Source organism: Hemitrygon akajei, chromosome 12 (assembly GCF_048418815.1).
Source record: "Hemitrygon akajei chromosome 12, sHemAka1.3, whole genome shotgun sequence".
NCBI classification, from domain to species: Eukaryota; Metazoa; Chordata; class Chondrichthyes; order Myliobatiformes; family Dasyatidae; genus Hemitrygon; species Hemitrygon akajei.
Genome location: NC_133135.1, coordinates 70,788,994 through 70,815,288, shown reverse-complemented (window position 1 = coordinate 70,815,288; position 26,295 = coordinate 70,788,994).

Sequence of the window (26,295 nt, the reverse complement as noted above, 5' to 3'; positions counted from 1 at the left end):
TTGAATGACCGCACAAAGTTTAACTACCATGTAGAGAAACATCCCAATATTTACACCACTAGGAGAGGCTCACTGTATGAACTCAGTGCTTGTCATTGACATTGTACAATTCTTGGTATGGAAATAAAAGTTATTGGAAACATCTATCAGCTCATTGCCAATTCTACTACAAACCTGAGGCAGAAAGGCTCTCAGAGAAACTAATTGTTTCTGAGTACTGGGATGACAACTGCAATCTCTGGATTATATTTGTAGAACCATTTCCATTTCTCACTGAAGATACACAGACTGACATACACTGCTGTTGTGTTTGGTCACCTCTGTAACCAAGGAAAAATGCAGCCAGACTACACACAACGTGGTTCCACAAACAACAGTGATAATGGCCAGACTTCCCTCTGTTGAATGGTGAATAATTATTGGACACAATAGTAGGAATAACCTGCTGCACTTCAAATCAGTGAAACAACATTTTGTACCTAGCTGAGGAAGCAATTGACACTATTTATGGGCAGGTGGGACCTAAACAGGCCAGCAAGAGTGCACCTTACAGAGCCAAAATCAAAATCTACGTAAGGAAGACAGCATTTGTATGTACTGCAACATCAGCATTATCCCGAATGGATGGTAATCCAATAACCTTCCAATTCAAAAACAAGAGTATTATCCTTTTAGTTGGATGAATTCTTATTGTCCTGCTCGTTAATTTTCAAGGGCATTCCACCTAACAAGTTTTTAGGTAGTCTGAAAAAGAAAATACCCATTTCCTCTAGAAGAAATTTCTGGAGCAAGGGAACTGATTTTCTTCAAGAAAAGTTGCAAAAGTTTTTTCTTTGAGTCTCTAAGATGAGAAGTTGCTGCAGCTGTGAATGAATTCGCCTGCTTTATTTGAGTATCTCATTGGCAGAATTACAAGGATTTCAAAATAGAAGTGGGATTGGAGGCTGCAGTGATGAATCTCTAATACACCAAGGTCCTCAGTTAGCATTTTGCAGTAAGTGAATGATACAGGCAGTTGAGCTGTTCACTGTGAGTTATATTACTTCCTTAAAGATATACACTGATACTTCATGCCATTGAGGGAGAAAGCACACAATGTCCATATTAGAAGAGGCAGCAATCATGGTCAAATTCAAACGGCGATATTGATAATCCAGACATTATTACATTATAAGTTTTGCTTCTTTGAGACTGATATGGCTCAAAGCAAAGAGCTCCCATTATATCCTGCCCTTCTCTTCATTGGCTTTCTTGTACTCATCGGCTCAATTTCAAACTGACTCTGGAACGTCAGGGAGCATCTGCTCAGTATTTTTAATGTAGAATTGAAGGGAGTGTTGTTAATTATAGTGGCAAAGTTAATGTAGCTTCAGGGATCCAGGTTTGATCTTGACCTGGGGTGTGGTCAGTACAGAGTCTGACCACACCCCAGAGTCAATCAGACACTAGACGCACAATACCACAGAAGGCTCCAAAGAACATTGAACATAAGAATGAAATTAAAAGGGAGGATGGGAGAGCAAAGAAAGAGAATGATATGATAGTAACAAGTAAAATTGGAAGAAAGTCAAAGATGTTTAGGAAGTACATTCAAAGCTAATGGTTAACAACAGAAAATATAGGGTGATATGGGGAATAGCAAATAACTTCTGGAGAAAAATTTGCCAAGAATGATCATGGTCAAAGGACCATGATCACTCAAATCATATGACACAGCACCTAATGATGATGGTGATCTGGGAAAAAGTATGCTATCTGTGGAGGCAGAAAACACAAAGAATTTTGATGAATATTTTGCAACTGCATTCCAAAAATAGGGGCATGATGTCAACAATGTAGTGAAGACAGGCAATTGTTAAGGGATTAGCATCTTTAAAAATAGATAAATCACCAGACCCAGATGAAATGCATCCCAGCTGTGAAAACCAAGTGAGGAAATTGAGGAGGTTCCAACTATATTTTCTATTCTCTCTGACTACAGGCATGATGCCTGAGGATTGAAGAGTTACTGAGAAAGTACTATTTTTAAAAATGAAGGAACTAGTACACCAAGCACAAGCCAATTCATTTAACTTTGATATTGGGAAGATTATTGAAATCCATTCCAAGTTACAGTAGAAAGGTGCATATGATTCAAGGAATTTTGAAGGTGAAATTATGTCAGTAACTTAATTTTTTTAGGAGGCAATATGAAAGACGGTCTGTGTTATACCTAGAGGAATTTTATTAAAGATTTTCATAACTCCCATATAGGGGGCTAGATAACTTCGTGATCCAAAGAAATGTGATAAATTAAACATGCACTTACAAAAGATCAGCAGTGAATTCTACACAATGACATGAAATTACTGAAGGAAACCCAACACTTAGTGGACATTATGAGCAGATCACATGTTCTCCAGTAGCATTGCAACAAGGAGGAAATATCCTTCAACAAAGACCGCTACCTTCTCTACATCCAGCCCATGCACTCTTCCCACTACCGTCGGGCAAGAGATACAGGAACCTTAGGTCCCACGCCACCAGGTTCAGGAACAGTTATTACTCTACAAGTATAAGGCTACTGAACCACCATGGAGAACTTTACCCACCTACACTCTGTACTGATTCCACAACACATTCAAGGGCACCACACACATGTCCTCAGTATTCGTTATTTATTGCTTGATTGATTTACACAATTTATCTCCTTTTGCACATTGGTTGCTTGTTAGTCTTTATTTATGCATAGCTTTTCAAAATAAATTTGGTTGTATTTCTTTATTTTCATGTAAATGCCACAAGAAAATGTATCTCAAGGTTGTATATGGTGACATATACATACTTTGATAATAAACTTACCTTGACTTTGTCTATTTTAAAAAAATATATTAATTATCTTAATTGTCACAGGAAGGAATAGTAATGTGGCTCTTGATATTTTGGAGTGCCCCTGGCATCATGAAGGGCTAACTACAAAGTGAAGTTCATTGAACAGAATATGGATTCTACCAGGCTAGATCAGGGCTGCTATACACCTGTACATCAGTTGGTGTAATATTTTGTCTACACAATGTTAACTATCCTTGGTCTTTCTTGAACTGTTTTATATTGTACATTACCAATTCATTACAGCTTGGGGTTAATAAATTGATGTGTCATAAAAGATTACATTTCCCACATCACCCGGGTATATCTGAAGCGAGGTTTACTTGGTCCTGTAAAATTACTGTATATTGAAGCTCCTACAATTGATTTTATTTCCATTTATAAACTCGCTGTCACTTTTCCAGGAGAAGTTACTTTTGGCGGGGATGCCAGAGATACAGTCATGCCAGAAGGCTAACTATAAGGCCAAAAAATCATGTTCTGGGAAAACCCCAAACTCCCCCTTGAGAAAATACATAAATCTCCTGCCCTCAGTTCATCAGTCAGTTCTAAATTTACTACAGTTGTAAACTGCTCGTTGCTGAACATTAGCTTATTTCTTTTCCTGTCACATCAAAAATGGAAGCACAGTCAAATATATCTGAAGCTTGACTTCAGAAGCTTACAACAGTAAAAATTATCTTTTGGCCTGTTGTGCTGCCTTTTTACTAAGCAGTCCAAGAAACAAGACACACTGCACTCTTTGCCATAGTTTTGCTTTTCTTTCTGAGTCAGATATTTATCGAAGTTTTGCAGAAGAGATACACTGAGTCAACTCTTCTTAAGGCAAATCCATTCATGTTCAAACAGCCTCTTGATGCCGGCATTCCTTGGTGTTATCATAGCAAAAATGTCTTGGAACTAGCATGTAGCAGGAAGAAGGCATGACAGCATCTTGGCTTTCTTGGAAGTTTGCATAGATTTAGCATGCCATCTAAAACTGACAAGGCTCTATTGATACGTAGTGGAGAATATCGAGTCCACAGCTTCGATGATCAATCATTTCAATGTGAATCACAAGACTCCTGCACTTCCCTTTGCCAACAGCATGGCCTATCAGTGGTGTCAACGGAGGTTTACCAAGGGATTTCTTACAGGTCGGCGGCAGTTATTTAAAAAGGGAGCTTTGAGAGGGTAAGTCCATTGTACGTGGCCTATCAGCAGCATCAACAGAGTTTTACCAAGAGGCAGTTCTCACAACTCAGCAGTAGTTATTTAAAAAGGGAGCTTCAAGAGTGTTTGTCCATTGTGCATGAGCTATCAGCGGCTATAACCTGAGCACCAATCATGAGTAAGATAGCAAGTAAGGTTCAGGCATAAAAGGGAGACACTGCCTAATGGAGCGGTCATCGATGGAGTGATCTGAGGCAGAGTGGTAGGGCTTTGGCTCATTTGGGCTTCAGTGATAACGGGTTGAGGTGAGGTAAGGTGAGGAATAGAAATAGGAAGTATGTGAGGCCGGTGTTCTGTACTGGGTGTCAGATGTGGGATGTCCGGGAGACTCCCAGACACTCCAGACGGCCACATCTGTGCCAGGTGCGTCGAGCTGCAGCTCCTTAGGGATTGTGTTAGGGAACTGGAGATGCAGCTCAATGACCTTCGTCTGGTCAGGGAGAGTGAGGAGTTGATAGAGAGGAGCTATAGGCAAGTAGTCACACCGAGGACTCGGGAGACAGATAAGTGGGTAAGGGTCAGGAGAGGGAAGGACAAGAGTCAGATACAAGAGAGTACTTATGTGGCTGACCCTTTAACAATAAGTACTCCGGTTTGAGTACTGTTGGGGAGGATGGGCCTCTGGCACAGAGTCTGGCCCTGTGGCTTTGAGGGTAGGGAAAGGAAGAGGATGGCAGCAGTGATAGGGAACTTTATAGAATCAGGTCATTCTGTGGATGCAGGAAATAAAACACAGATGGTAGTTTGCCTCCCAGGTGCCAGGGTCCGGGATGTTTCTGACTGCATCCACGATAACTTGAAGTGTTATGGTGAACACCCAGATGTTGGTATGAATGACATAGGTAGGAAAGGGGAGGAGGTCCTGAAAACAGACAAGAAGGAGTTAAGAAGGAAGTTGAGAAGCAGGACCTCAAAGGTAGCAATCTCGGAATTACTGCCTGTGCCACATGATAGTGCGCATAGGAATAAAGTGAGGTGGAGGACAAATGTGTGGCTGTGGGATTGAATTCAGATTTCTGGATCATTGGGACATTTGGGACAGGCATGACCTGTACAAAAAGGACGTGTTGCACTTGAGTCTGAGGGGGACCAATATCCTGGCAGGAAGGTTTGCCAAGACTATTGGGGAGAATTTAAACTAGAATTGCTGGGGGGGGGGGGGGGGGAGGACCGAACTGAAGAGACGGAGGAAGGGGTGGTTGGCTCACAAATAAAGAAAGCTTGGAGACAGAGCGAGAGGGAAGTTAGGCAGGTGATAGAGAAGGGATACGCTCAGACTGATGGTTTGAGATGTGTCTATTTTAACGCAAGAAGCACCATGAACAAAGTGGATAAGCCTAGAGTGTGAATCAGTACTTGGAGCTATGATGTGGTGGCCACTACAGAGACTTGGATGGCTCAGGGGCAGGAATGGTTACTTCGAGTGCCAGGCTTCAGATATTTCAGAAAGGAATGGGCGGGAGGCAAAGAGGTGGGGACGTGGCACTGCTGATCAGAGATAGTATCGCGGCTGCAGAAAAGGAGGAAGTCATGGAGGGATTGTCTACTGAGTCTCTGTGGGTAGAAGTTAGAGACAGGAAGCGGTCAATAACTCTACTGGGTGTTTTTTATAGACCCCCCAATAGTAACAGGGACATCGAGGAGCAGATAGGGAGACAGATTCTGGAAAGATGTAATGATAACAGGGTGGTTGTGGTGGGAGATTTTAATTTCCCAAATATTGATTGGCATCTCGCTAAAGTGAGCGGTTTATATGGGGTGGAGTTTGTTAGGTGTGTTCAGGAAGGTTCCGTGACACAATAGATAAGCCTACAAGAGGAGAGGCTGTACTTGATCTGGTATTGGGAAATGAACCTGGTCAGGTGTCAGATCTCTCAGTGGGAGAGCATTTTGGAGATAGTGGTCACATTTCCATCTCCTTTACCATAGCATTGGAGAGGGATAGGAAAAGACAAGTTAGGAAAGTGTTTAATTAGAGTACGGGGAAATATGAATCTCTCAGGTGGGAACTTGGAAGCATAAACTGGAAACAGGTGTTCTCAGGGAGATGTACAGAAGAAATGTGGCAAATGTTCAGTGGATATTCGCATGGAGTTCTGCATAGGTACATTCCAATGAGACAGGGAAAGGATGGTAGGGTACAGGGGCTGTGATATACAAAGGTTGTAATAAATATACTCAAGAAGAAAAGAAAAGCTTACAAAAGATTCAAAACACTAGGTAATGATAGAGATCTAGAAGATTATAAGGCTAGGAGGAAGGAGTTTAAGAATGAAATTAGGAGAGCCAGAAGGGGCCATGAGCAGGATTAAAGAAAACCCAAAGGCATTCTACAAGCATGTGAAGAGCAAGAGAGTAAGATGAGAGAGAGTAGGACCAATCAAGTGTGACAGTGGAAAAGTGTGTATGGAACCGGATGAGAGAGCAGAGGTACTTAGTGAATACTTTGCTTCAGTATTCACTACAGAAAAGGATCTTGGTGATTGTAGGGATGACTTACAGCAGACGAAAAGCTTGAGCATGTAGATATTAAGAAAGAGGATGTGCTGGAGCTTTTGGAAAGCATCAAGTTGGATAATTCTCTGGGACTGGACGAGATGTACCCCAAGCTACTGTGGGAGGCAAGGGAGAAGATTGCTGAGCCTCTGGCGATGATCTTCACATCATCAACAGGGACGGGAGAGGTTCCCGAGGATTGGAGGGTTGCAGATGTTGTTCCCTTATTCAAGAAAGGGAGTAGAGATAGCCCAGGAAATTATAGACAGTGGTTGGTAAGTTGGTGGAAATGATCCTGAGAGGCAGGATTTATGAACATTTAGAGAGGCATAATATGATTAGCAATAGTCAGCATGGCTTTATCAAAAGCAGGTCATGCCTTATGAGCCTGATTGTATTTTTTGAGGATGTGACTAAATACATTGATGAAGGAAGAGCAGATGTTGTAGATGTTGCGTTTATGGATTTCAGCAAGGCATTTGATAAGGTACCCCATGCAACAATTACTGAGAAAGTAAGGAGGCATGGGATCCAAGGGAAATTTGCTTGTGATCCAGAACTGGCTTGCTCACAGAGACAAAGAGTGGTTGTAGACGTCTCATATTCTGCATGACGGTCAGCAACCAGTGGTGTGCCTCAGCAATCTGTTCTGGGACCCTTCTCTTCATCATTTTTATAAATGACCTGGATGAGGAAGTGGAGTAATGGGTTAGAAAATTTGTTGAATACACAAAGGTTGGGGATGTTGTAGATAGTGTGGAGGGCTGTCAGAGGTTACAGCAGAACATCGATAGGATGCAGAACTGAGCTGAGAAGTGGCAGATGGAGTTCAACCCAGATGAGTGTGAGATGGTTCATTTTGGTAGGTCAAATATACTATTAATGGTAAGACTCTTGGCAGTGTGGAGGATCAGAGGGATCTTGGGGTGTGAGTCCATAGGTTGCCTCTATGGATAAGAAGGCATATGGTGCATTGGCCTTCATCAACTGTGGAATTAAGAGCCAAGAGGTAATGTTATAGCTTTATAGGACCCTGGTCAGACCCCACTTGGAGTACTGTGCTCAGGTCTGGTCACCTCTCTACAGGAAGGATGTGGAAACCATAGAAAGAGTGCAAAGGAGATTTACAAGGATGTTGCCTTGATTGGGGAGCATGTCTTATGAGAATAGGTTGAGTAAACTTGGCCTTCTCTTCTTGGAGCAGCGGAGGATGAGAGGTGACCAGATAGAGGTGTATAAGATGATGACAGGCATTGATCATGTGGATAGTCAGAGGCTTTTTCCCAGGGCTGAAATGGCTAGCACAAGAGGGCAGTTTTAAAGTGCTTGGAAGTAGGTACAGAGGAGATGTCAGGGGTAAGTTTTTTTTAGGCAGAGAGTGGTGAGTGCGTGGAATGGGCTGCCGGCGACTGTGTTGGAGCAGATACAGTAGGGTATTTTAAGAGACTCCTGGATAGGTACATGGACTTAGAAAAATAGAGGGTTATGGATAACCCTAGGTAATTTCTAAAGTACATGTTTGGCACAGCATTGTGGGCCAAAGGGCTTGTATTGTGCTGTAGGTTTTCTATGTTTCTAACAGCCAGTGAGAGGGACAGAAAGACCAAACGTTAATTGGCTAGTTTGCCCCCATATTCCATCTTTTCACTTCTTATAGCTTTTTTAGCTGCCTTTTGTTGGATTTTAAAAGCTCCCTAAGTTTTGTTACCTTATATGCCCTTTCCTTGGCCTTTATGCAGTGCTTCACTTTCCTTTCAACCACATTTGTCTACCCCTCCCATTTGAGAACTACTTCTAATGGGGCACATATCTATTCTGCACCTTGTGAACTATTCCCAGAATCTCCAGTCATCTCTGCTCTGCAGTCATCCCCGCCAGAATCCTCCTCCAATCCACCTGGGCAAGCTCCTCTCTCATGCCTCTGTCATTCCCTTTATCCCATTGTGATACTGATACATGTGACTTGTGTCTCTCTCTTTCAAACAGAAGTACGAATTCAATCATATTATGATCACTGCCTCCTAAGGATTCCTTTGTGTTAAGAGCGTAAGATTTAGGAGCAGAAGTAGGCCATTCAGCCGATTGAGTCTGCTCCACCATTCAATCACGTGCTGATCCACTCCATCCATTCATCCCCACTCCCCTGCTTTCACCCCATACCCTTTGATGCCCTGGCTAATCAACAACCTATCTATCTCTGCCTTAAATACACCCAATGACTTGGCCTCCACAGACACTTGTGGCAATAAATTCCACCCTCTACTAAAGTAATTTTTCCTCATCTCAGTTCTGAAAGGACGTCCTTCAAACCTAAGTCGTGCCCTCTTGTCCTATACTCCCCTACCATGGAAAATAACTTTGCCATGTCTAATCTGTTCAGGCCTTTTAACATCTGGAATGTTTCTATAAGATCCCCCTGCATTCTCCTAAACTCCAGGGAACACAGCCCAAGAGCTGCCAGACGTTCCTCATACAGTAACCCTTTCATTCCTGGAATCATTCTCATGAATCTTCTCTGAACCCTCTCCAATGTCAGTATATCCTTTCTAAAATAAGGAGCCCAAAACTGCACACAATACTCCAGCTGTGGTCTCACGAGTGCCTTATAGAGCCTCAACATCACATCCCTGCTCTTATATTCTATACTTCTAGAAATGAATGCCAACATTGCATTCGTCCTCTTCATATTGACTCCTGTAGGTTAACCTTTAGGGTATCTTGCACAAGGACACCCAAGTCTCCTTGCATCTCTGCATTTTGAATTCTGTCTCCATCTAAATAATGGTCTGCCTGTTTATTTCTTCCACCAAAGTGCATGACCATACAGTTTCCAACATTGTATTTCATTTGCCACTTCTTTGCCCATTTCCCTAAACTATCTAAGTCTCTCTGCAGGCTCTCTGTTTCCTCAGCACTACCCGCTCCTCCACCTATCTTTGTATCATCCACAAATTTAGCCACAAATCCCTAAATACCGTAGTCCAAATCATTGACATACATTGTAAAAAGTAACGGTCCCAACACCAGCCCCTGTGAATCTCCACTGGGAACCAGCAGCCAGCCAGAATAGGATCCCTTTATTCACACTATTTTCTACAGACCAGCCAATGCTCCACCCATGCAAGTAAATTCCCTGTAATTCCATGGGGTCTTATCGTGCTAAGCAGTCTCGTGTGGCACCTTGTCAAAGGCCTACTGAATCTACATCTACTGCATGTAGAAAGACATTTTTGCCATAGAGGGAGTACAGAGAAGGTTCACCAGATTGATTCCTGGGATGGCAGGACTTTCATATGAAGAAAGACTATCGATTAGGCTTATACTCACTGGAATTTAGAAGATTGAAGGGGGAACTTATTGAAACGTATAAAATTCTAAAGGGATTGGACAATTTAGATGCAGGAAGATTGTTTCCGATGTTGGGGAAGTCCAGAATGAGGGGTCACAGTTTAAGGATAAAGGGGAAGCCTTTTAGGACTGAGATGAGCAAAAACTTCTTCACACAGAGAGTGGTGAATCTGTGGAATTCTCTGCCACAGGAAACAGTTGAGGCCGGTTCATTGGCTATATTTAAGAGGAAGTTAGATATGGCCCTTGTGGCTAAAGGGATCAGGGGGTATGGAGAGAAAGCAGGTACAGGGTTCTGAGTTGGATGATCAGCCATGATCATACTGAATGGCGGTGCAGGTTCGAAGGGCTGAATGGCCTACTCCTGCACCTATTTTCTATGTTTCTATGTTTCTATGCATCTCCACATCTACTGCATCTCCTTTGTCTAACCTGCTAGTAATTTCCTCAAAGAATTGCAGTAGGTTTGTCAGGCAGGATCTTCCTTTCAGGAAACCATGCTGGCTTTGGCCTACCTTGTCATTTGCCTCCAGGTATGCCATAATCTCATCCCTAGCAATCGATTCCAACAACTTCCCAACCACTGATGTCAGGCTAACAGGTCTACAGTTTTGTTTCTACTGCCTCCCACCCTTTTGAAATAGCACAGTAACATTTGCAACTTTCCAATCATCCAGTACAATGCCAGAATCGATCAATTCTTGAAAGATCATCATTAATGCCTCCGTAATCTCTACAGCTACTTCCTTCAGAACCCGAGGGTGCATTCCATCAGGTCCAGGAGTTTTATCCACCCTCAGACCATTAAGCTTCCTGAGCACCTTCTTAGTCGTAATTTTCACTGCACAATCTGTTACATATTAAACTGTGGACGAACCCAAGTACAGAACACGGGCATGGAGGCAGAGTCTAATGTTACTAATGTAGCGAGCGTGGAGTCGGTATCCAGGAGCGATGCTTGACCTAGAACTGGTAGTCCTAAGAACCTTGAAACAAGGTCACTCTCACCAGAGTCGACCAACAAACTGGCAGCTCCTTGTTGTGTCACAGAGTTTTTATACTGCATTTGCTGATGGAAAGCAGGTGTTTGTTGTTAGTGGAACCTGGGAATGATTGGGAACTAAACGAGGTGATTGAGGCCCAATTCCTGAGGTAAATAGCCAGGTGGGTGATTGCGAGAAGGGACCATGACAGTACCCCTCCCTCAACGGAATCCTCCAGGCCTGTCTGGATGGTCCCAATGAAAGTCCTGGATGAGGGAAGGGTCTCGGATGAAGGAGCGGGGGACACAGGAACGCTCTTCTGGACCATACCCTTTCCAGTCTACCAGGTATTGGAGACCCCTGCCCCTATGGCGCACATCCAGTAGTCTTCGGATGGTGTATACTGGATGGTTGTTGATGATACGGGCAGGTGGGGGAGTCTCAGCTGGGGGACACAAGGGACTGACGGAGACTGGCTTTAACTGGGAAACATAAAAAGTCAGGTAGATGTGCGTGGATCTTGGCAATTTTAGGCGGACCGCAGCGGGATTGATAACACTTTCGACCTTGATGATCCCAGGAAGCGAGGGGCGAGTTTCCTATGCTCATTCTTCAGCGGGATGTCCCTGGATGAAAGCCACACCTTCTGCCCCAGTTGGTATTCAGGTGCCGGAGTCCGGTGTCGGTCGTCCATCTTCTTGTTGCGTTTTGCTGATCCGAGTAGGAACGTGCATGTCTCCTCCCACACCTTGAGGCATCAATCGATATGGTCCTGAATCGTTGGTACTGCGATCTCCTCTTCCTGTGCGGGGAACAGCGGGTGTTTGTACCCCAGGGAACACTTGAATGGAGACCTTCCAATGGCCAAGCTCACTAGAGAGTTGTGGGCGTACTCAACCCATGGGAGGTGGTTGCTCCAGGTCGACGGGTTGTTTGCCGTTACACAATGTAGCGTCGTCTCCGGGTCTTGGTTGACCCGTTCCGTCTGCCCGTTCGTCTGGGGGTGGAAGCCGGATGACAGGCTGACCAACGCACCTAAGGCTTGACAGAAGGCCTTCCATTCCTGTGAGATGAACTGGGGACCTTGATCGGAGATGATGTCTGCAGAAATTCCGTGGAGGTGGAAGACGTGGCAGATGAGAAGATCTGCGGTTTCTTGAGAGGAAGGGAGTTTAGGGAGGGCTACGAAGTGCACCGCCTTGGAGAACTGGTCTACCATGGTGAGTACGGTGGTGTTCCCATGTGAAGGGGGTAGACCGGGGTGACCGGTGACGAAGTCCAGGGCGATGTGTGACCACGGACGACCAGGGACAGGTAGAGGATGAAATAAAATCGCAGGTGGCTGATGAGAGGCTTTTCCCCGGGCACAGATGGAACATGCCAAGACATAGGAACAGGTATCCACCTCCATGGACGGCCACCAAAAGTGCTTTTCCCAGGAGCGCTAGGGTCCAATCACTCCCAGGATGGCAAGCAAACCAAGACATGTGCCCCTATTGAAGAACCTGGGACCTGACAAAAACAGGCACATATAGGCAATCACCGGGTCCATTGCTGGGATTGGGGTCATCCCGTTGGGCTTCTTTTACTTTCGATTCAGTCTCCCAAGTTAGGGTGGCAACCATGCAGGATGGTGGGTGGATAGTCCCTGGGCTGGAAGTGTCCTCCTTGGAGTCATATTGGCGGGAGAGCGCGTCTGGCTTCCCATTCTTGGACCCTGGACAGCATGTAAGGGAAAACTTGAACCGTCCGAAAAATAATGCCCAACGCTTGGCCCAGGTTTTTATGATCAGTCCATACCACAAATGGTTGTTCTGCCCCCTCCAACCAGTGCCTCCATTCTTCCAATGCTAGTTTGACCACCAGAAGTTCCCGATTCCCCACATCGTAATTCTGCTTGACTGGGGACAGTCGGCGAGAATAGAAGGTGCAGGGGTGCAGCTTTTCATCTGAACTTGATCGTTGGGCCAGGACTGCTCCTATCCCAGAGTCGTCCACCTCGACAATGAATTGACGGGCTGGGTCCGGATGGACCAGGATGGGAGCGGTGGTGAACCGCCTCCTCAGGTTGGTGAACGCCGAGTCAGCTTCAGAGTCCCAACAGAAGGGGGTAGTAGGCGAGGTAAACCAGTTAAGGGGAGCCGCCACTTGACTGTAGTCCCTGCTCAATCGACGGTAGAAATCTACAAACCCTAGGAATCATTGAATTTGTTTGCGGGTCGTGGGTCTAGGCCATTCTTCCACTGCCCGGATCTTTTCGGGGTCTGCTCTCACCTGCCGGCTCCTGATGATATAACCTAGGAAGCTGACTGAAGGAACGTGGAACTCACATTTCTCCACCTTCACAAGTAATTGGTTTTCCCACAGTCTCTGGAAGATTTGACGGACATGGTGAATGTGTTTTTGGAGGGTGCTAGAAAATATCAGGATATCATCGAGGTAAATGAACACGAACCGATTAATAAAGTCCCTCAGTACTTCATTAATGAGGGCTTGGAAAATGGCGGGAGCATTGGTGAGGCCAAACGGCATGACCAAATATTGGAAGTGGCCCAGAGGTGTATTAAAGACCGTCTTCCACTCATCCCCCTCCCTCACCCTGACTAGGTGGTATGCGTTCCAAAGGTCCAGCTTTGAGAAAATGGTGGCTCCATACAGTGGTTCAAAAGCCAAACTAATGAGGGGTAAAGGGTACTTGTTCTTAACTGTTATACTGTTTAGGCCTCTCATTTGGAATATATCTGTCTTGCACTTCTCTCATTTTTCACAGAAACTCCAGCCATTGCTGCTCTGCTGTCCTTCCTGCAAATGTCCCTTTTCGTTCAACCTTGGCCAGTTCCCCTCTCATGCCATTGTAATTTCCTTTATTCTGCTGAAATACCGACACATTAGATTTTATTTTTCCCCTCTCAAATTTCAAAGTGAACTTGATCATATTATGATCACTGTTCCCTAAGGGTTCCTTAACCTTAAGCTCTTTTATCACCTCCAGATCATTGCACAACACCCAATCGAACACAGCCGATCCCCTAGTGGGCTCAACAACGAGCTGTTCTAAAAAGCCATCCCTTAGACATTCTACAAATTCTCTCTCTTGAGGTCCAGTATTGACCTGGTTTTTCCAATCCACTTTCATGTTAAATTCTCTAACAATTATCATGACATTACCTTTCTGACATGCCTTTTCTATCTTCTATTGTAATTTGTAATTTGCATCCCAGCTGCTGTTTGGAGGCCTGTATACAACTTAATTAGGGTCCTTTTACCCTTGTCATTTCTTAACTCAACCCATAGAGACTCTACACCTTTTAATCCTATGTTATCTCTTTCCAATGATTTAATATTATTTCTTATACACAAGGTCACACCACCCCCTCTGCCAACTAACCTATCTTTCCAATTCACCATATATCCTTGGACGTTCAACTCCCATCCTTTAGCCAAGTTTTAGAGCTGGCCACAACGTCATACTTGCCAATCTGTAGCTGAATTTCAAGATCGTCCATTTTATCCCTAATGCTACGTGCATTCAAATACAGTCCAGTATTTGTTGCTTTCTGTTTTAACTGCACCATGTCTCTATTGCCCTATAACTCATGCCTTTGGTTTTGACTGAGCATCACCTCCTGCCTGTTCTTTCTATAATCTCTGTTGCACACTACTTTTGATTTATTTCTGCTCCCCTTCCTCAGCCATATCACTCCGGTTCCCAACCCCCTGCCAAATCAGTTTAAACCCTCCCTAGCAGCTCTATTAAATGTGCCCTCTAGGATATTGGACCCCTTTGGGTTCAGGTGTACCCGTCCTTTTTGTACAGGGCATACCTCCCACAGAAGAGGCCCCAATGATCCAGGAATCTGAATCCCTGCCCCCTACACCAGTCTCTCAGCCACACATTAATATGCCTGATCATGCTATTCTTGCACTCACTAGCACATAGCACAAGCAGCAATCCTAAGATTATTACCCTAGACATCCTGCTTTTCAGCTTCCTACCTAACTCCCTGAATTCTCTCTTCAGGACCTCCTCCCTTTTTCTACCTATGTCATTGGTACCGACATGTACCAAGACTTCCGGCTGGTCACCCTCTCCCTTCAGAATATTCTGCACCTGATCCAAGACATGCTGCACCCTGGCACCCACACCACGCGGGTATCTTTACCAGGCTGACAGAACCTCCTGTCTATTCCCCTCACTGTGGAATCCCCTATGACTACGGCATTTCTCATCTTCCTCTTTCCCTTCTGCACCACGGAACCAGGCTCTGTGCCAGAGGCCCGATTGCCATGGTTATCCTCCTCAACCATGTTCAAAACTTTAAGCTACCTAATAAGATCTGTGTTATTACACAACATCCAATCTAAGATAGCCTCTCCTGAGTAAGCTCAAGCACCAGCTACTCTAAAAAGCTATCTCGTAGGCATTCAACAAATTCCCTCTCTTGCGATCCAACACCAATCTGATTTTCCCAATCCCCTTGCATATTGAAGTCCCCCATTACAATTGTGACATTACCCTTATTACATGCCTTTTCCAGATTCCTTTGCAATCTCAATCCCAAATTTTGACTACTATTTGGAGACCAAAATATGATTCCCATAATGCTTTTTTTAACCTTGCAATTTCTTAACTCCACGGTCATAGATTCAATGTTCTCTGATCCTATGTCACCTCTTTCTAGAGATGTAATTCCATCTCTTACCAACAGAGCCACACCACCGCCTATTCCTTCCTGTATGTCCTTTAGATACAAAGTATATCCTTCGATGTTAAGCATCCAACTATGGCCTTCTTTCAGCCATAACTCAGAGATGCCCACAACATGATAGCAACCAATCTCTAATTGCACCACGTTTGTCCACCTTATTTCAAATGCTACATGCATTTAAATACAGCACCTTCAGTCTTGCATTCTTCACCCTTTTTGAATTTTGCCTCTGTGGTACAATTGAACTCTTTGCACTGTCTGCATTTGTAGCCAATCATTGGTTTGTCCTTCCTTACATTCATGTTACACAGATCATCTACTTGTAATCCTGCTGGCTCATCCTCAGTTCTATCATACTGGCACCCAGTCCCCTGCCATATTAGTTTAAAGCATTCCCAACTGCTCTAGTAAACTTGCCCACGAGAATATTGGTCACCCTCGATTCAAGTGCAACCCATCCCTTTTTTACAGGTCACACTTGCCCCAGAAGAGGTCCCAGTTATCCAGAAATCTGAATCCCTTCCCCTGATCCAATTCTTCATCCACACATTTATCTGCCACCTCATTCTATTCTTATCGTCACTGTCACATGGCACAGGTAGCAATCCTGAAATTGCTATCCTTGAGGTCCTGCTTCTTCTTCCTTCCTCACTCCCTGTATACTGTTTTTAGGACTTCCTCCCTTTTTCTGTCTATGTCATTGGTACCAATTTGTACCATAACATCTGGCTGCTCACCGTCCCTTTTTAGGATATTGTGGACACGTTCAGAAACATTGCAGATCCTATCACCTGGGGGTAAACTACCATCCGTGTTTGTTTTCTGCATCCATAGAATCACCTATCTGTCCCCCTAACTATATAGTCACCTATCACTGCTGCCATCCTCTTCAGTTCCCTACCCTTCTGAGCCACAGGGCCAGACTCAGTGCCAGGGGCACGGCCGCTGTTACTTCCACCCAGATAGGTGGTCCCGGCCCACAACAGTACTCAAAATGGAGTACATATTGTTAAGGGGGTGGCCACATGTGTGTTTTCCACTATCTCCCTTCCTTCTCCTGGCAGTTACCCCCTTATCTGTCTCTGGTAGACTTGGGGTGACCACCTCCCTGTAGCCTCTGTCTATCACCTCCTCACAAACTTCCTTTCCCTATCAAGCCTTGATGTCCCTCTCATAACCTCAATCTTTTAACAAGCTTGTCCTCGCCTGTTCCATTAATTTTTTTGAAGAGGCTTGGTCACAATTATTGATTGATTACATGCTGAGATGTTTTATTGCACTGAAGTATCGACACAATGTGTTATTGGTTCATACACTGTGGGTGGTACGATGCTTCAGCTAATGGAGCAGCTGCTTCTGAACTCTAACAACCTGGGCTCATTTCAGACTTCTGGTGCTGTCTGCGAGGAGTTTGCTCGTTCTCTCTGTGATGGCATGCATGTCCGTCTGGTTGCTCCAGTTTCCTCCCACATCCCAAAGAAGCATGCATTGGTAGGTTAATTTGCAGCTGTAAGTTGGTCCTCACAGGCAAGTGGGGTCAGGCTGGAGCTGAGAAACTAGACAGAGAATAAAATTGTATTGGTGTAGGATTTGGTCTAAAGGTGCTTGATGGACAGCTCGAATCAGTGGGTTGATGAATCTGCTTCTGGGCTGGATGACTGTATGACTCTGCAAAGAGCAGACAATATTAAGGCGTGTGTTGATTGTTGAAGTCCTGCCCAGGAATGTAAAGCTTCCAGAGTTAAGACTCACTTCACTTGACACTTTGGCACTGAGTTGAGAGAGTGATGCATTGTATGTGATGCTATATTTTAGATGTAACTTTAAACCAAAGTTCTAATTGTTACATAAATGATTCCATGACACCATTTCCCATAAGAGCAGGGAAGTTATCTTCTGATGTGATAGATATTCACTGTCCAGGACTAGGAGGTCTATCATTCTTTACCAAGCTCAGCTTTCTAAACACCAGCAGCTGGCACTTCTGAAGATCAAAGGATTGTTTTTTAAGTAGGTTAAACTTCCAACCAATATTATTTTTTTCAACTTTTCTTGTTGGAAATAGAAGAAAACCTTCAATTCTTAATGTAAATAGCAAGCAATTATCAATTTGAAGTTAAAAAGACAGCTTTGCAAACAATCACTGTCTGTAGAGCAGACTTGTTGGCATATAGCATTGGGCCAACTGCTACAAGTTACAGTGCAACACAATGGATATTTTAATTGGGCTTGTTTGGAACCAGACAATGCTGGATAATTTATTTCATTCAAGGAAGCTTGCAGACCAGATTGATACTATCATTTAGTACATCAAGTAGCTAATCTGTTAATGGCTGGAAGGTTCGTGTGCTTAGAGAGTCAGCTTCACTCCAGAGCATTAATTGTGGGCATCTGGGATCTCTATCTCCAGAAGTTTTTAGACAACGTTTGTTAAAAGATACCTGAAAAGAAATCATATGTGTGTGAAGTTACCCAAGTGACAAGGAAAGAGTATAAATGTAACTCACAGTATAAGTGCATTCCAGACTTGTTGGGGATGGTCCAGGAACATCAAACATGGGGATGATCTGGAACCTGTTCTTCTGCTTTCTATTTTGAGGACAGACAACTCATTCACCTGCAGCGTGCCGGTAAGTCTCTCTAGCTTACAGGAACTGTACATGCATTTTGGAAATCCAGTGTGTTTTAGAAATGGTCTGTAATGTTGTTTGTACTTAAATAAGTATCACTAAAGATAAAAGAGCTATGTTAGCTGAAAGTGTCTCCTCCTTGGTAGGGAGGGAGGGACCCTTTACTCAAATAGTGAGTGTTAGCAGCTAAATTCACCAAAAAGATTATCACATTGCCAATCGGGAACTCACCCCACATTCACCAGTGACTACAAAGGCACTTTGACACAGGATATGAAAGGCACGATGTGCAAAAAAAATCACATTTCAATTCTTTGTTTTTATTTCTCTGCATTCAGTAATCTGAGATATCAATTTGAAAGGGAAGGCTTGAAAGAAAAAACATTGAATCTTCCAAGGTATTAGAGGTTTTTGACACTGGATCCATTTCTGTTGTTGATAATTCTGAAATAGATCTTTTCTCCACTGATGTTGAATGTATTGAGGTGATTCAGCCAGCCACCTACCCTCAGTGATGCCATTACACCAGGCAGGTATTTAATGTAATTTAACCCTGGATATCTTCCCAAGCTTTCGCCCAGACCATTGACATTAGATCCTTAAAATAACCACCATCACTGAGAACAAAGGCAGAAAAAAACACCCAGGCTAGTACAGGTTGTGAGCTGTCAATCAAGTCACACTGACTGAATGACATCATTCATTCTGACTTATTTTTCTGCTGCACTATTTATCACTCAGTAACGATTAAGTTAATTTCCTTCCAAGCCAGGGGCATTGTCATGGTACCAGCTGACCAAACTTGCAGCTGTTTAAAATAAATGTTTATCCCTCTCTGAACTACTACTGGTTGGAACTACAAGCCCCTACAAAGGATGGCAAGGTCTGCTGAGAGGATCTCAGTCTCTCTTCCACCCACTGCAGATATTTATCAAAAGCGTTACGTGCACAGGGTCCTTAGCATTGTCAGTGATCCCTCCCATCCTTTCAGCAATCTCTTGTAGCTGCTACTATCAGGCAGGAGATTCCGTAGCATTAGGACGTACTGCAAGAAGGGAAACAGCTTCTTCCCCCAGGCCGTAAGACTACTGAATCCCTGCCACCACCCAGGTCTCATCATGTATGAAGAGCTGGTAGTATTATACTGTTCACATTTTAACATGTATTGTATATGCACCTTATTAATTTTTAATTTATTTTGTGGTAATATTACATTCTGTTATGTGTGTGAGTTATATATACTGTCTTGTGCACCTTGGTCTGGAGGAACGTTGTTTCATCTGGTGGTATACATGTGTACGGTTGAATAATGACAAACTGAACTTGAATTTGATCTGAAAACTTCATACAATATTCATTTATAAGCAGAGGTTTTTTTTCCCACTTTGATCAACAAAGGTGATTAAAGTCATTCAGTACCTTCATCTCTCGGTCCCTTGATCTCAGCTGATGCTAAGGAAATGTTTCTTTTGTTTGGAGTCAAGTGACCTGGTGCATAGTGTTGGGACAGAGGAGCTGCCGCTGAGGACTGAGGTGAGGAAATACCTCATTCTTCATACAGCAGTAAATCCTTGCAGCAGACAGCTTTAGCTGCCCGGCTATATGAGACTGATAGAGTCTTAAATGTCGAGCAAAGCATTGGTTTGCATGGGAAAGGGGCTGACAAAGTGATGGTGTGGAGGTGCTGCAGCAGAAGCTGAGATTTCAACCGTGAAGCACAATTGGCTCAAGTCCTGACATGAGGGAAATACTCATGTTCCTACTAGAATGAATTGTCTCCAGACCAAACAAAATTTGGACTTACATGATACCAAACTCCTTGACATAGTTTAAAATCAATAGCAGCAGTATGCCAGAAGCACCAATGTTTCCATTGGATTTCTGCAGGTTTCTATCCCAGTCTACTCCAAAAGGTCCTAAGGAAGACCTTGCCCTCAGGGGAACTGTTAGCTGGACTCCCCTTGCCCTGGGCCCGGTAACTCAGCATCCACATTTTCTGAGCTGGTGTCTGTGTGCAACACAACAGATAGAGTTTGTGGTTTGCTTTCCTGTCCACTGAGCCACTGGAATCAGGGCAACTAGAAGATCTTGGCAATTGGAGAGGTGAAAGATAGCTGGATATAATAATGGTGATGGGAGGGAGGGAAACAAGTAAGAACTGCCATCATACATCCCCTGCAACCTATGGATCAGACAAGAGTGTGGGATGAGTTAAAAGTGAGATATGAGGAGGAGGATATAGGAGTTTGTTGTCTTCAGGGGCTTTAAAGTGCAGCTTGATAATGACTTCTGCAACAACCTTTCCATCAGTGCAGATCACCCAATCCTCCACGGTCAGGCCTGCTGCCTTTCACTGCTGACACTGATTTTTGCATCACTTGGTGAGACACAGAGATGGAGAGAGAGGAATGGGGAGGAACATCTGCCTGGGTGTGCTGGTTCAGTTCCCTTGTGGAGGGAAATTGTGAGGGCACAGGAAATATGCAAAATGCTGGTAGAGTATTTGAATGATGGGCGAAGTTTGGAGTACAGGAGCAAAAATACCTTGCAGGGCCTTGGTGAGACCAAAGTGCTGTTTGCAGCTCTGGTCCCTTTGACAAAAGAAGAACATAGATGCCACAAAGGAGTTCAGAAAAGTTCACAAGACTGATTCCTGAGATGGAGGGTTTGCCATCTGAGCAAAGGTTAAATAAACTACATTTGTACTCACTAGAGTTTAGAGGAATAAGAGAGTATCTTTTGAAATTTACAAAATTCTTCAGCAAGCAGATGTGGAGAGGATGATTCTCCTAGCTCAGGAGTGTAGAGGAAGTCGTGACAGGATAGGAGCTTTAATACTAAAGTGAGGAGAAATTTCTTCCCGCAGAAGATGGTGAACAGTGGAATTCTCTTCTACAGAGGCCTGTAGAGACCCAACTGCCAAACATACTTATGGAGGTAAATAGATTTCTAATCACAAGAGCTATCAAATGTTACGGAGCTAGAATAGGAAGAATTTAATTAGATGATCAGCCACAATTAAATTGAGAATACAGGACACCGAATGTTAGTGTAGGTTTGGACTAACTGAATGGCCCATTTCTACTTCAACTTCTCTTTGCTTCTAAGGAAATCCTGATCCCAATTGAAGAAGATTGATAGTAGGTGAATGAGAGAAGGGAGATTAGCTGAGGAAGCAACAGTTTAACAATGGAATTGGATAACACATTCATTGTCTTAACAATGTGAATGTATTAGTAAGCTTGCAGCCACCTCCAGTGGGGCTGGTGGAGTTTCCAGCCTCCTTTGGGAAAGGCACATCCTGGAAATTTACCTACCAGAGTCTCCGGAGTCGCCATATCTGATCATCTGCATCCCATCCCTTGTCAGCTCTATTCATATATTGGCACATGCCGCTGGCTCCTGTTCAATGGTTTCCACCACCACTGCAACCACACAGCCCTTCCCTCTTACCATGGCAAGGCTGACTGCAACCACACAAGCTTGAACTGTCGCAGGCCACACACAAATAAAGTTCTCATGGTTACATGCTAGAGTTGCTGCTAGCTAATCCTGAAATGGTATTAATGAGGTCACACCAGAAATTTTACTTGCACCTTCAGAAGTTTCTCTTGTACTGTCATCCAAGTTTTCCAGCACCACCCAGTCAATCCCCACTTAAGTCAATTTCAATTTTTGAGCAAAGTTTTTGTTTGTTTCTTGTAAATAACATTGGAGGGGGAGGAAAAATCTGTTCAAATAACACTGAGAATTAATCTGTTGTTTCTCAGCTGGCACATGAGGTTGGTATGCCACAGGGAGGTTCACATTGGTAGACCAAGAGTGGAAACAGGGCATAGGAAGTGGGAAACGTGACGTGTTTTCTGTCATTGTCGGAAATAATCTTGCCTTGCTCAAGAGAGGGAACACATTAAACATCCGCTCAGGATGATGCATGGTGCACAAACTCTGAGTGATGTCTGAACTCACTGCCCACAAGACCACATGATTCCAGAGTGCCTCTGTCTGATAGCTGCAATGGCACAAGTTGGCTTTTATGTCCAGTAAGCCAGTGCATGGAGGATGTTTGCCCACTTTAAGTCAGGCCTGAACCATCATCTAAATGTTTGCTCTAAAGAGAGCTGTCTGAGGCAAAAAGACATCTCCGTTACTCTTTTTGTATTACAACTCTGACATCTTCTTTACTCCCTACACAGTTTTATTTTAGTTTTAATTTTAAAGTCCATAAATGTCTCAGTTTGTTCAGTTTTCAACATTTTATGATAAAGGCCTTGGGTTTCCTGATTTCAATAGTGCCTGTGTGTACTCAGTTAATAAAGCATTAAGGAGATATTTAGATTTGCCGTTTGGTACGTGCTGCTACACAGCTACTAGGATTACTTGATGTATAAAGCAGATTTTTGTGCAGAACTTGACTCAAAGTCAACACAGCAGTTGGACTTTTTCCCCTAAGAGGTAACTTGAGCTGAGTTTGCCAACCCTCCTGATGAACTTGACCATGGTGCTCCAGTACAGACTACTCCAGGGCAAAGTGATTTGTCTGTGTTTTTTAACACAATAACAGATCAGGATACTGCAGCAAAAAGAACAGGCAAGACTGAAAAGGAGCCAGTTTGCAGAGAGCAGGAACCTGCCTGTTCAACAAGAATAAACATAACCCTTGTCCTTGAGAAATTTACCTCAGTTGTGCAAAGCCTAGTCCAGATTTGTTATTTGCACAGTCGGGGAAGACATTCAACAGCTGTATTTGTCTTGGCTTCAGGTTCCTGTATTAAGTGGTGAAGCTCCGAACTGTGGCTACGTAATTCTGTTCGAACTTCATGCACTCAGAAGTCAGCATTGATGGGGCATTGTCAATTTATGTCACACTAAAGCAAAAGCCAGGCTACTTCTGAATCTCTCTGGCCCTTCTCCTTGTAACCACCCTTTTTGCAAAGTACCTCCTCCCTGCTTGATCTTTTGCCAGACTTGCATCTCGAAGGAGGTCTTCTCACAATTGCATGAATTACTTTTTCGTTTTGAATGGAGAGCCAGTGGACAAATATCTTCATTTGTTCTGGGAGTTATGAGTAAGTGGGGAAAATGAAATGGGATTTGTATTGGATAAGTATAAATGGGTGTTTGATGGTCAGGGCCGAGCTAATGGGCCAAAGGGTCTTTTTCTGTTCTGAATGACTCCACTACTCTTCAACTCTTTCACAGCCAGAAGGACAAAGGAGGTAGAACTTCCTTTATTTGGAGACTCTGATAATTTCTAAGGGAGAGAATTGGCCCTCAGCCCTGAGTGTTTCAGAATGTGTTTCCATTCAAACATCAGAACTTCAGAGTGAATTAAACACTGATGACTTGAACTGAATTGTACAAGTTACTCATTGTTCCTGAACATTGTATTTTCTGAGCAAATAGAAAGCTTGTTTGTGACACTGGAATTACAACTCATTGTGTAAATTATACATCAGAAACATAGAGGTTTAGGATGAGAGCATGAAGACATTTTTGTTTTGTTTAAAGGGTTGTCTCCAAGCAACAGCTCTGCAGAAGTCAGGATTTTGAAATAATTATTGTTTACAGTCTTGTGCTGGTCAGACCATACCATTTGGCCCCATCACAGATGTGTTTGTCTTTGCAACAGATGACTAAAAAATCATTTATTGTTGAGAGACATGCATCAAAAAGCCAAGGATTTTTCAGGCTTTTAACGAAGGAAACTTAATCACTGCGAGGAAACCAAATTGATCGGATTGGCAGGGGAGAATCCCCAAAGCCTACAGCATAGTGAACCTGACTAAGGCCCTGGTTAAAAGGGTCTGTAAATATCACACACCAAGACAAGTCTTGGAAAATCATTTATTTTTAAAATAACATTTTTTAATTAACCAGTGTCAACAATTTAAATTTGTCTTGGATTTATACCATCATTCAGTGTGCAGTGGTGTGGTTCGAATGCAAGGAAACATACTTTTCCTCTTAACATTTGCATTTTGGTGAGTTAAGCCAGCGTAGTAAGTGGTAAACCCTGATGAGTTGTAGGACGGACAGAGAGACTGAGGGGAACAGCTAAATAGTTCCCTGGAAGTGGCAACACATGTAGACAGGGTGGTGAAGAATGCATTTGACACGCTTGCTGTCATCAGTCAGGACAATGATTACAGGAGCTGGGACTATATAAATCACTGGTGGGACCACGGTTGGAGTATTGTGTGTAGTTCAGGTCACTCAGATGTAGGGAGCTGCAAATGGTGCAGAAAGGATTCACAAGGTGTTACCAGAGCTGGAGGGCTTGAGTTATATGGAGATGCTAAGTGGGCTGGGGCCTCTTTTCCTGGGATGTAGGAGGCCGAACGGCAAACTTATTAAAGAATAGGAAATCTTGAAGGGCACGGGAAAGGTGAATGGTCATAGTCATTTCCCCAGGCAAGTGGAGTCTAAAACTAAATGGACTTAAAGTGAAAGAGGAAAGATTTAAAAGGGGAAATTTTGTCATACCAAGGATGGTGGGCTATATGCAATAAGCTGCCAGACAGAACTATAGAGGTAGGTTCAATTACTGGTTGGGATTGAACCAGAAGGTCTGAAAACCACCTAAGACAAGATGGTGGTGAAGACAAATACGGATGGGGGACATGCAAATGTACGAGCAGGTCTTAATAAGAACGTGGTCATAGAGCAGTGGAAAACACAGAGTGGAGGGGGGAGAAATTCACGTAACTCCCTTTGAAGACAGGCGAGAAACTTCTTCAAAGCAGGCATACCTTGAAGAGACTTCGCTGTGGAGCAGTACATTAGAGCCACATGATAATGCAGATGCTATAGTTCAAAAGCCTCCACAGATAAAGTAGATATCAGAACATTATAGCATTCAAAACATGAATGGTTTAAAGATTTAAAGTACAATTCTCATCGAAGTACCGTAGATTCCGGACTACAGAGCGCACCTGATTAAAAGCCGCTGGCTCTAATTTTAGAAATAAAATCAATTTTTTAATTGTACAGGCCGCATCGGATTTTAGGCCGCACCGAATTTCCGGCGGACCGGATTTTCGGCGCGCTGGATTTCCGGCGGACCGGATTTTCGGCGCACCGGATTTTCGGCCGCTTGTAATATGAGATATTTACACAGAAAGATATTACACGTGTTGGGCTTCAAATTCTGCCCTGTGTTCGTTTTGGAAGAGAGACAACCAACACCGGATTACAGTGCAGCGTGGCTTTATTGCAGAACGCGTTTTGCCTTCCCCTTACATTCTGCTCTTATTTATACTCCTTTTTCCCCCAAACCAAACACTCGCTACACATATTTGGTAAGGCTAAACTTTGTTATACCTACCGGTATTTGGTAACATCGGACACTTGTGTCCTTATTGGCCCGATACCATTCACACACGAGTTTTACTGTTTTTTTGTTTACTGAATCGCTAGCAGTTTCGGTGCAGCGGAATCCTCAGTTTCGCTCCCTCCCTCCCTTGTACTGCTGTCTAATATCACGTGAGCCATTCCTGACCTGAAGCGGCAGTCCCAAATTAAATCTCCACCGTCTCACCATCGATTCATGTATGCCAAGATTACGCGCAGCAGCTCGATTTCCTTGTTCAACCGCCAGATTGATTGCCTTTAACTTAAAAGCTGCATCATATGCTTTTCTTCGAGTGTTTTCCATGTTGATGAGGGTGAGTACAAATGGCTGATTTACAATAATTTGTGAAGTGCGCTTGATTTATCGTACAATTTCATTGGACCTCTGTGAACTACTCATCAATTTTATTGGTCTACTGTTACGAGGCAAAATGTTTTGGCGGCATGGGAAAAAACCTTCTATTAGCCGCACCTTATTATAAGCCGCTATGTTCAATGCTGTTCAAAGCATGGGAAAAAAGTAGCGGCTTATAATCCGACATCCACGGTATGTATACAGAATACAACTTGGAGATTTGTTTTCCCACAGGCAGCGATGAAACAAAGAAATACCATGGAACCCCTTCAAGAAAACATCAATGTTCAAAAAACATTTATTATCAAAGTATGTATAACATGTACAACCTCGAGATGCAT